Consider the following 12364-nt stretch of genomic DNA (forward strand, 5'->3'; position numbering starts at 1 on the left):
CAACCCACTCCAGTGTTCTTGCCTGGAGAATCCCAGGAACGGCGGGGGGGGAGCCTGGTGGGCTGCCATCTATGGAGTCGCACAGAGTCGGACACGACTGAAGAGACTTAGCAGCAGCAGCAGCTACCAAAGAATGTAAGATTACTTAGTGAGATTGGGGAAGATGTGGGAATTAAACATGTTGGGGGCTATGAAGCACAGGGCTAGCTTGGCCTGGAGCCTCAGGGTGTCAGGAGAGAAAGAAGACCAAGGACAAGAAGAAGAACTGATGGTGTGTTTAGGGCACTGGGTTATGTTTACTTCTACTGCGAGCAGTGCTGAGTAACAGAGACCTGAAAAACAGTGGGTTAAACAGAATAACATTTATTTCTGTCTTATATTAAAAAAAAGTCTATTGTAGGCAGTTCAGGCTCTATAGTACTCAGGAATCCAGACTGCTTCTAGCTTTACATTCTGCTGTCCTTCAGATGTGGCCCTCATCATTATGGTCTAAGATGAACTCCAGGCATCTAATCCATGTTCCAAGCAGGAGGATGAGGGATAGGGAGGAAGAGACAAAGGGCACATCCAGGGTGTATCTTAAAGAAATTTCCCAGAAGCTGCCCAACAACAATTCTGCTTATCCTGTTGGCTGGAACTAAGTTATATGTGGTCGTCTGCCTCCAAGAGATGTTGGGGAATATTTTTATTCAAGAGGAAAATTCTAAAGATTAAAAAGATTTATCCAAGTCAAGATTCTAAGGATTCCAGGATGAAGTCTGAGCTCAGAAACAGCTATCACTTACCCTGTCAGCTGCTGGAGACAGCCCTGGCTGCCCAGCAATACTGGGAATCCTGCTCGTCTAACATCCATTTTGATTTAAAATCTTTTGTGTTTGAGATAGATTTTTCTCTGTTGACAATGGGCTGGGTTTTGCCTGTTCAATAGGTGTGGAACTCCTGGCTTGTGGTAAATCCTGATTGGAAAACAATATAAACACGTTTCCTGGTAAATGTATAAATATATATAGATGTTGGTTGGTCCCCTCCCCTCCACCAACACACACCATGGAAGCAATTTGTAGCGATTTAGACATGCTCAGCATCTGGCTCTCATAAAAGGTCTTGAGTGAGTCATGATTTTGTGCCAACAGAGGGGGTTTGTCTTGCTTGTGGAGAGAATTGTGTTTACCTCCTATTCGGCCCGTGAACCTCTCTATTGCTTTATGATGATCAGTCTGATTTGTGTGCAGAGACTGGTGAGATAAGAATTCGGGAAAGGAGAGCAAGAATAAGAGGAGGCTCCAGACAGCTATATACTCAAGGCAAAACTACAAGCTTTAGGGGGCTTGCTGTTTCTGCTTTTGAGGAACCAGCAAAAAAAAAAAAAAAAAAAAAAAAAAAGCAGTGGAAAGAGCCTCATTTTGTGAGTTAGGAGATGACCTCTACTTCTAAGTAGGCTTCTCAATCTTTGGAGTCTCAGTTTGTTCATCGGACAAGTGGGACCAGTAATGGCTGCCCTGTCCAGTTGAGAGAGAGAGAAAAGGGCAGCTCTTGCTTGAGTTGTGGAGAAAGCATCTGAAATATGCCATCTCATTTAATGCCCAAGACGGTCCCATGAGGGAGGTGGCATTAAACCATTCTTCAGCTGAAGCAACTGAGACATGGAGAGGCTAAGTGGTTTGTCCAAGGTCACAGATGTGTTGTAACTCAAACCCACATCTGTCTGGCTCCAAATTCTGTGTTCTTTTTATTACTTAATGCTGACACTTAAGTCACAGGACACATCCCAGTCTCCCCCTGGGGAGGGGAAAAGCTCAAAGTTGCTTCCCTGCTCCGAGGCCCGAAGTATCCCTGTGTCTTGTCATTACAGAAGTTCCAGCCAAGCCAAGTTCTGTTTCCTCAGGACTCTGCTCTTTGCTGTGGGAGCAGGTGGGTTGTTAATCTGATAAACGGCTTCCTGCTAAGGTGGGAAGGCGAGCTAAAGAGCTGCTGAATTGCCCTCCAGAGTTGTAGGTTTGACACTCCAGTTGCTTTGGCCCATGAAATTGCTCTAGGACTGTGATATGAAAGGATGAGAGCTTTGGGGTCAGTCAACTCTGGGTAGGAGTCCTGGCTCTGAGTCTTGCTAACAGTGTGACCTTAAGTTGTCTGCCCTTCAGTTTCCTCATCAGTAAAATACGGATATGAGCTCACTAAAGGGTGGACATTGTGCCTATTAAATGAGCTAATGTGGGAAATGTGCTTGGCACCTTGTGCTGTGCATTGTAAAAGGCAGCTGAGCAGACCTCCACGAGAGCTATTTAGGCACTGAGTTGTTTTTGGGTCCCCTCTAGCTTAGACTATATAGGATAACTTAGTTGTTATCTGAGGCATTTATAGAGTGTTAGGTGTGCCATACCTGCCAGGGACAGTAAATGTACCAGGGACCTGTTCCAGCTCCCAGCCTGCTGACTCACAGGTCACCCTGATGTCATCAGTGAGTACTCTGGGCCTTTCCTGGGAGGCAGTAAGAAGGGTGCCTGGGTCCAGGCATGGAACTTGACAAAGGGCTCATTGGCTGTTTGCTTGGTAGGAAGCCTAAGGTACAGCTGTCCTGGGGATTGTGTCAGGTGTAGGCATAGAGTTCATCCTTCTGGGCTTTCCAAATACTCCATGATTCAACCCCTTCCCATCCCACTGTACACTTCTATCCTGCTTGTTCCTCGACAGTCAACACTTCCACGAAGCTGGCAACTCATGAGTCTCCAAACACACAGAAACTCAGTCCCACTTCATTGGTTTGTCTGCAGTTGGATCCCTATGTTTTTACTTCTTAGCCATAGCTAGATCATCTCTAAAGCCCAGCGCTCATCTGCCTCCTCCAGAAAGCTTTCCTTAACTTCTACAGTGCATGCTGACCTTTCTCCTTGTGGATCTCCTATTTTAGTGACTATGCATTAATTATGTCATTCATTAATTCATTCAATGCATTGGCAAGTCTTACCCATTGTATACGAAAAATACTTCCTAAATTCATTTAGTTCTGTCCATCTCTACTGCTTCCACCCCAGTCATCTCTTGCTTGAATTATTAAATATCCTCGTAACTGGTCTCCTTGCTCTTGCTCTTTGTTGTTGTTCAGTCACTTAGTTGTGTCTGACTCCTTGCAATCCCATGGACCGCAGCATGCCAGGCTTCCCTGTTCTTTACTATCTCCTACAGTTTGCTCAAACTCTTGTTCATCAAATCGATGATGCCATCCAACCATCTCATCCTCTGTTGTCCCCTTCTCCTTCTGCCCTCAATTTTTTCCAGCATCAGGGTCTTTTCCAATGAGTCAGTCTTCGCATCAGGTGGACAAAATATTGGAGCTTCAGCTTCAGCATTGGTCCTTCCAATGAATACTCAGGGTTGATTTCCTTTGGGATTGACTGGTTTGATTTCCTTTCATTCCAAGGGACTCTCATCTCCTTTCATCTCCAAGGGACTTTTGCTCTGCTTCTCTCCAGCTTTTTCATACTCTGTGGAACATCCAGCAAACTTTTGTATAGATATATTAGCCCCTGTCATTCTTTTGCTTGCAGTCTTCTAGTATCTTCCCAAACTCACCACAGCCCAGAAGGCTCTGCTAATCTGGCATTTGAGTGTTTTCCCAGCCTCTTCTCATCCTCTCATTTCTCTTGCTCATTCTGCTTCAGGCCCCTCAACCTTCTCTCTGTTCCCCCCAAAAGGCCAAACCACTACCACTGCCTTGGGTCCTTTTCTCTTTCTGGGTCTTCTGCCTAGTATGTTTTCAGTTCCTCAATGCCTGCTTCCTTCTCATTTCAGCATTCTTTTCAGCTGTGGCCTTCTTAGTGAGATTTTCCCGGAACACTCTATCTAAATTAGTTCCTGCTCTCTTCAAGTCACACTTTATTTCATTACACTATTTCTTTTATATCATTCACATTTTATGAACTTAACCTGTTTTCTTTATATTGTCTGCTTCTTTCCAGTATAGAGAAAGACAATACCCCTCTTTTTCACCACTGTAACCTCAGAGTTTAGAATAGCTTAACATGTACAAAACTAAAATATAGTTTAAAAAATTATATGGGTATTAAATATCATCTTTGTGTGAAGCACTGATAATCAGTAAGTACTTCCATTGATTAGAGATATGAATGCCTATTCTTAAAACAGAGTTTCTCAAAGGTAGTCCACAAACTCTGGTGATCTGTCAAGGAGTTTGCAATTGATTTGATGGTTTTAGAGGAAAAACTGATGGGGCAATTCTGTTCACATACACTTAACTAATTTAAAATGTAAGATCAGTTAAAATTTCCATAGAATTTTTATTTGTTGCTGTTGTTCAGTCACTAAGTCATGTCCAACCTTTTGTTACTCCATGGACTGCAGCATGCCAGGCTCCTCTGTCCTCCATTGTCTCCCTGAATTTGTTCAAATTCATGTCCATTGGGTCAGTGATACTATCTAACCATCTCATCCTCTGCCATCCACTTCTCCTGCCCTCAATCTTTCCCAGCTTCAGAGTTTTTTCCAATGAGTTGGCTGTTTGCCTCAGGTGGCCAAAGTATAGGAGCTTCAGCGTCAGTCCTTCCAATGAATATTCAGAGTTGATTTCCTTTAGGATTGACTGGTTTGATCTCCCTGCTGTCGAAGGGACTCTCAAGTGTCTTCTCCATTATCACAATTCAAGAGCATCAATTCTTCAGTGCTCCACCTTGTTTTTGGTCCAGTTTTCACATGTGTACTTGACTACTGGAAAATCCACAGCTTTGACTATACAGACCTTTGTCAGCAAAGTGATGTCTCTGCTTTTAATATGCTGTCTAGGTTTGTCATAGCTTTCCTTCCAAGAAGCAAGCATCTTTTAATTCATGGCTGCAGTCACTGTCCGCAGTGATTGGGGAGCCCAAGAGAATAAAATCTATCATGGCTTCCACTTTTTCCCCTTCTATTTGCTGTGAAGTGATGGGAACAGATGCCATCATTTTAATGTATAGTTTTTTAATGTGTAGTCTTTTGAATGTTGACTTTAAACCAGCCTTTTCACTTTCCTCTTTCACTGTCATCAGGAGGCTCTTTAGTTCCTCTTTGCTTTCTGCCATTAGAGAGGTAATCTGCATATCTGAGGTTATTGATATTTTCCCAGAAATCTGGATTCCAGCTTGTGGTTCATCCAGACTGGCACCTGGCACTGCATAGAAGTTAAGCAGGGTGACAATATACAGCCTTGTTGTACTCCTTTCCAAATTTTGTACCACTCAGTTTTTCCATATCCAGTTCTAACTGTTGCTTCTTGACCCACATACAAGTTTCTCAGGAGACAGGTAAGGTGGTCTAGTATTCCCATCTCTTGAATTTTCCACAGTTTGTTGTGATCTACACAAGTCAAAGGCTTTAGCATAGTCAGTGAAGCAGAAGTAGATGTTTTTCTGGAACTCCCATGCTTTTTCCATGATCCAATAAATATTGGCAATTTGATCTGTGGTTCCTCTGCCTTTTCTAAACCCAGCTTGAACATCTGGAAGTTCTTGGTTCATGTACTGGTGTTGAAGCCTAGCTTGAAGGATTTTGAGCATAACCTTATTAGAATGTGAAGTGAGCAGGAAGTTCTGTTACCGTCTTTTTTTTTTTTTGCCAGTAAACAACTTAGTCTTTTATTTGCCCAAGGCCAGCTGTTGCAGGCACTGAGGCCCCAGGATTTCCAGAAGGGATGGAGGGGTGGGGGTGCACCATCCTGCCTCCCAGGTGCTGCCTGCCCCATCCTGCTTCCTGCAGGAGTGGGAGAGTAGATGAACTGCACACTTGTGTCATCAAGTATCTCCTCAATTTTATGTGTCGGTTGCTTGGTCGTGTTTGACTCTGTGACCCCATGGACTGTAGCCGGCAAGGTTCCTCTGTCCAAGGGATTCTCCAGGCAAGAGTACTAGAGTGGGGTTGCCATGTTCCCTTCTTAATAATTGTTTCTTTTTATTCACTGCAAGGACTGCATTGGTAGATAATTTCAGTTATCAACTATAGATTATTTGCGATAATGTGTTTCATGTCAGGATAGTGTTAAAATTCTTAATTGTAAAAACCTGTATTTTTACTGTTACTATTGTGTTGCATTAAATTTGTCATGATACAAAAGTAGTTCATTGAACAGTAAAATTAATGATGAAATAGTGCAATACAAAATAACTCTGTAAGTGTAAATGTTGAATAGGGCTACAGTTTGAATATACACCATGAATCTTTATGAGCTAGGGGACAAAATAATTTATAGGACTGTTGACTTGGCATCATAGCTGAAAATGAGAAGTTCAAATAAGAAATATAGTGCTGTTTGAAAAGTGGACTTTATTGGATTTTATTGTAATGATCCCTAAGGGTATTGTTTCTTGTGATATGCTGTCCTATGGTGGCACAAAGCCATAAAACTTTGACATCTTTTTTTTTCTTTTTTTTGGCAGTTCACTTGGCTTGTGGGACTCAGTTACCCACCCAGGGACTGATCCTGGGCAATGGCAGTGAAAGTCCAGAATCCTAACAACTAGGTACCAGGGAACGCCCCACAATTTTAAAACAAAGTATGGCTACCTCTCTGTTAAATCAAATGGTATTTTCCAGAGTAAGTGTAGGAAACTGATTAATTTTGTCAGTAAAGGTAGAGAGGAGACCAGAACTACAAAAATATTGTTCAAAATTGTACTTCTTAGAGCAAAATCATACAAGTTACATTGCCAAGACGACACTTGAATAACCAGCTTAAGCTTAGATAATGGTAAGTGTTGTGTTTGGAGAAAAAGCAGTATAAGCTTTGGGAACAGTTCTTTTTATCAGGAGATCCTTCTCAAAGTTAGTAAAGAAAATGACTATGACTCACACTTTGACTGTCCAGTGAAAAGCTGGAAACAGTTTTTATCCTTCTCACTGTTTTGGGATAATTATTAATTAAAAAACTATTGTGTCTTGTTTATAATTTTAAAAATTAAAGTGAATTTCTAGCTAACTGTGGTAGATTTAACTCATGTTTACTTTCCACTACTTCCTCAAAATTGTTAGTAAATGGATTTTTAAAAAAGGATAAGTGTACTTCTGCTTTAATCTATCATGGAGTAACAGGGATCACATTTACCCTGCCACTGTAAACAACCAGAAACTGCACAAAATGTATGCAACACCTGTTTTCTGATGTTGGACTAGAAGTAGTACAGGATTGTGATTCCTGAGGGAAGAGAGACAAATGAAGTGAGCTCTGTCGTCACCTAGGCTTTTACCTAGAGGTACATTCTGGATCATGGAGCAGGGTCTGGCGGGGGTCGCAAGTGTAGCACAGTGGTCTCACTGACTGGTGGGGACAGAGATTGGAGGTCAGGGAGGTTGACGTAGCTAAAAATTGTGAGGAAGAATTCCATGCAAGAGACAGTTATGCAGAAAAAGAGCTCCAGAAATGTTAAATCTTTTCTGAATACCAAGAAATAATACTAAGAAACAATGGTGAAAACCTTTCTAAATTTGATAAATATGCTAAGACAGTGATCTAAGAAGCTTGGTGAACCCCAAGCAGGATAAAACTGCAAACCCTGAAACTCACACTGAACCCCATCATAATCAAGTTGCTGAAAACCAATGATAGAGAAATCTTAAAAGCAGCTAGAGGGAAGAAAGACAGTATGCACAGAAAACCAAAGGTAAGGATCACTGTAGACTAAAGCTATGCAAGCCAGAGACAACAGAATGGCATCTTTAAGGTGCTAAAGAAAATGATAGCTTGGAAATATGTGAAAGCATTCTTCAAAAGTGAAGGCAAGGGAATTCCCTGGTGGCCCAGCAGTTATGACTCAGTGCTTTTGCTGCCGGGGCCCAAGTTCAATCCTTGGTTGGGCAACTAACATCCTACAGACCACATGGTCTGGCCAATAAAAACCCCAAACAAACAACAAGAAAAACAAAACTGAAGGCAAAACAATAGTTTTTTTTCTAACAAATAAAGTTGAAATAATTTATAAGTTATTCAGGCAGAAGGAAAAAATCAGGTGGAAATGTGGATCTACACAAAGGAATGAAGAGTACTTGAAATGGCATAAATGTGAGTACATATAAAAGACTATCTTCCTTCTCATTAAAATTTTTATTTAAAATACAATTGACTATTTAAAGCAAAAATTATATGCATGCCAGGGTTTAGATGATATATAGAAGTGAAATGTATGACAATAGTAGCACAGATGGAAGGGATGAGATGATAGTTATAAAGTTTATTATTAGGTTTTTACGTTATATTTCAAGTGATATTATTTGAAGGTGCAATGTGATAGATAAAATATGCATATTTTAAACCCTAGAGCATTCACTTAAAAAAAAAAAAGCAAAAACAAAACCCCAAACCAAAAAGGAAAAGCAGAGAACTATAGCTGATAAGGGAGAGGGCAATGGCACTCCACTCCAGTACTGTTGCCCGGAAAATCCCATGGATGGAGGAGCCTGGTAGGCTGCGGTCCATGGGGTCGCTAAGAGTCAGACACGACTGAGTGACTTCACTTTCACTTTTCACTCATTGGAGAAGGAAATGTCAACCCACTCCAGTGTTCTTGCCTGGAGAATCCCATGGGCAGAGAAGCCTGGTAGGCTGCAGTCCATGGGGTCACACAGAGTCGGACACGACTGAAGCGACTTAGCAGCAGCATAGCTGATAAATCAGTATTGGAGATAAATTGGAGTGCTAAAAACACTTAATATAAAATTAGGCAGGCAAAAAGGGAAAACAAAAAATAAAAAACAAATATGAAGATGATATACTTAAACCCAACCATATTAATTATTATCAAATATAAAGGTCTAAATACCCCAATTATAAGGCAGAGATAGACTTTTATCCAGTTAGGATAAAAAAACAAAACCCGACTGTGCTCTGTCTAGAGGGAATCTATCTTAAATATAAATACACAGGTAGATTAAAAGTAAAAGGATGGAAGTTATACCATGCAAACACCAATCAGAAAAAAGCTAGCATGACTATATTAATAGCAAAGGATATCTTAGAACAAGAAATTTCATATGGAATAAAGAAGGTCATTTCATAGTAGTTGAGAGTACAGTTCATCAGGAGGACATAACAGTTCTAAATGTGTGTACATCCAATAACAAAGCTTCAAAATACATGCAACAAAAACTGATAAAGAAATTAACAAACCGACTGTTATTGTTAGAGGTTTCAACATTCCTCCTTTAGTAAATAATAGGATAAACTGGCAATATCAGTAGGGATTTGGATGATGATGATAATACTATCAACCAACATGACCCAACTGACATTTACAGAACACTCTACTCAACAACAGCATTAGGCATGTTATGAATTAGAAAACAAGTCTCAATAAACGTAAAACATTACAATCATACAGAGTATGTTTTCTAATAAGAATGGAATTTAAAAGTATTAACAAAGAAATTTGGTACAAAAAAAAAAAGCATATCTTTAAATAATGTAAGGATCAAATTAGAAATCACAAAAGAAATTTTAAAATACTTTGAATAAAGATGAAGAAACTTTTCAGAATTCATGGGATACAGCTTAGTAGATATGTATAGCTTAGAAAAGAAGAAAGTTCTCCAATCAGTGATTGAGGCTTTCACCTTAAGAAATTAGGAGAAAAGAAGCAATTTGAGTCCAAAGGAAGTGGAAGGAAGGAAATAATAAAAGTCAGAAAACAGAAAAAGAAAGGAAATTAATGAAATAAAAAATTTAGGTTTTTTTAAATCAATAAAGTTGCAACATTACATAGAATGATCAAGAAAAAAGACAAATTTCCAGTATCTATAAGAAAAAGAGAAAACACTACTAAAACCCTGTTAATTAAGGAGATAATAAAAAGATATTATGAATAACTGTGCAAATATGTTTGACAGCTTAGATGAAATGGAAAAATTCCTTGGAAGACAGTTTTCCAATACTGACTCAAGAAGAAACATTTCCGAATATCCATGTATCAATGAAAGTGATTAAATTCCTATTAAGAAATGTTTTCACAAAGAAAACTCCTAGGCCCAGATGGTATTATTGGTGAATTCTGCCAAAAATTTAAGAGCTAATACCAATCCTTTAGCCCTGAAGAACTTTCAGAAAATAGAATTGGATAGTATACTTTCCAGTTCATTTTATGAGACTGATATTAAACCAGACAAAGAAAAAAATTATAAAGCAATGTCCCTTAGGAACAGGCAAAAATCTTTAACAAACTATTAAACAGCAATATATTATTAATAAAAGGTAAATATGTCATGATTCAGTAGGACTTATCCCAGGGATGCAAGGTTTTTAAGTATCAATAAGTATAATTTACATTAGCAGAAATAAAGAAAAAATATCTTTTAGATATGCATGAAAGCCTTTTGGCAAAACTCAACATCCATTATGAAAATCTTACAGTAAACTGAATACCATGGAACTTCTTCAACTTGATAAAGGTTTTCCATGAAAACCTACATTTTATTCTTAATAGTGAAAGACTATTTTCCCTCTAAGATCTAAGGATGAATGCTCTCACCACTGTCATTCTTTTTTTTTTTAATAGTCTATTTGTTTTTGGTTGAGCTGGGTCTTCATTGCTGCACGTGGCGCTTCCGCTAGCTGTGGAGCAAGGGCCGCTCTTTATTGTGGTGTACGGTTCTCACTGTGGTGGCTTCTCTTGTGAAGCACAGGCCCTAGGACACTGGCTGCAGTGGTTGCAGCCTGCAGCTTCAGCAGTTGTGGTTCTCTGGCTTAGCTGCTCCATGGCATATGAAATCTTCCCAGACCAGGGATTGAACCGGTGTCCCCTGCACTGGCGGGCAAATTCTTATCTACTGTACTGCCTGGCAAGTCCACCACTGCTCTTTTTTTTCACCACTTACTTTTTAATATTGTTGTGAAGATCCTATCCAGGGTGATAAGGCAAGACATAGAGATTGGCAAAGAAGAAATACTATTATTTACAGATGACATGGTTAACTCTGTAGAAAATTCTGATTCTATAGAAAAGCTGCTAGAACTAATGTAAAATTCACAAGATACAAGGTCAATATATAAAAATTATTTTTCTTTATACCAGCAATGAATAATTGGAGACGAAAACTTTAAAATACCACTTATCATAACATAAGGCTTCCCTGGTGGCTCAGGTGGAAAAGAATCCACTTGTGAGAGACATGGGTTGGGAAGATGTCCTGGAGAAGGGAATGGCAACCCACTCCTGGATTCTTGCATGGGAAATCGCATGTACAGAGCAGCCTGCCAGGCTACAGTCTGTGGGGTCACAAAGAGTCGGACAGGAGTGAGCGACTAACGCTACAGTAACATAAAAAATACTTGGGTAGGGGTGAATACTCAGGTGGGGTGGTTGTGTGCATGTGGGGGTGGGGTATATGGGAACTCACTGTGCTTGGATTTTGCCATGAATCTAAAACTGCTCTAAAAACTAAAGTTTATTATTTCAAAAAAACACATGAAATATTCAGGGACACATTTTCCAAGATTTATGTGAGACTTGTATACTAAAAATTACAAAACACTGCTAAGATAAAGTAAAGGAGACCTAAATAAATGGAGAGGTATGACATGTTCATGAATCTGAAGACTTAATATTTCTGAGACATCCATTTCTCCAAACTGACCTGTAAATTCAATGCAATCATAATCAAGCTGATTCTAAAATTTCTAGTGTAATGCAAAAGTGCTAAAATGGCCAAAACAATTTTGAAAAGAACAGAGAAGGAAGTCTTACACTACTTAATTTGAAGACATACTATAAAGTTACAGTTATCAAGACATTCTTGGTACTGGCATAAAGACAGATTATATGGGTCAATAGAAGATAATGAGAGTTGTTAACAGACCCAAACATGTATAGTAAATTGACTTTTTTTTAAAAGATGGCTCTTTTTTCTTTCTTTTTTTAAAAAGATTATTTATTTATTTATGGCTGCGCTAGGACTTCGTTGCTGCACATGGGCTTTCTTCAGTTGCTGTGAGCAGGGGCTACTCTTTGTGGTGTGCGGGCTTCTTGTGTGGTGTAGCAACTAGTTGCGGAGTACTGGTTCTAGGTACGTGGGCTAGTTGTTGTGGAGTACAGGCTCTAGGTGTGCGGGCTTGAGTTGTTGCAGCACTCGGGCTCAGCAGTTGTGCTGCATGGGTTAGTTGCTTTGTGGCATGTGGAATCTTCCCGGACCAGGGATTGAACCTGTGTCCTCTGCATTGGCACCAGTGGTCCACTGGACCACCAGGAAGTTCTGTAGTCAGTGATTTTTGACAAAGTGTCTGAGGTATTTCAGTGGGGAAAAGGAAAATCTTTTCAAGAAATGACGCTGTATCAACTGGATAGCTATATGGAAACAACCTTATCCCTAACCTTCCACCATGCACAAAAAGTAACAG

At 39.8% G+C, this 12364-nt stretch overlaps 1 protein-coding gene across 2 annotated transcripts in view; it reads right to left on the reverse strand.

Moving 5' to 3' along the window:
* RPAP2 (RNA polymerase II associated protein 2) overlaps nucleotides 1-12364 on the reverse strand; it is a 130756-nt gene that overhangs the window by 16269 nt on the left and 102123 nt on the right. The window contains exon 13 of one of the 2 annotated variants that reach the window (XM_070367686.1): nucleotides 40-10868. The exons of the other annotated variant lie outside the window; for it this stretch is intronic. The gene's annotated coding sequence lies outside the window, so the exon portion shown is untranslated. Of the gene's footprint in view, nucleotides 1-39; nucleotides 10869-12364 lie in introns of those variants that run through there. 2 annotated transcript variants of the gene reach the window in all.

Source organism: Bos mutus, chromosome 3 (genome assembly GCF_027580195.1).
Source record: "Bos mutus isolate GX-2022 chromosome 3, NWIPB_WYAK_1.1, whole genome shotgun sequence".
In the NCBI taxonomy this organism is placed as follows: domain Eukaryota; kingdom Metazoa; phylum Chordata; class Mammalia; order Artiodactyla; family Bovidae; genus Bos; species Bos mutus.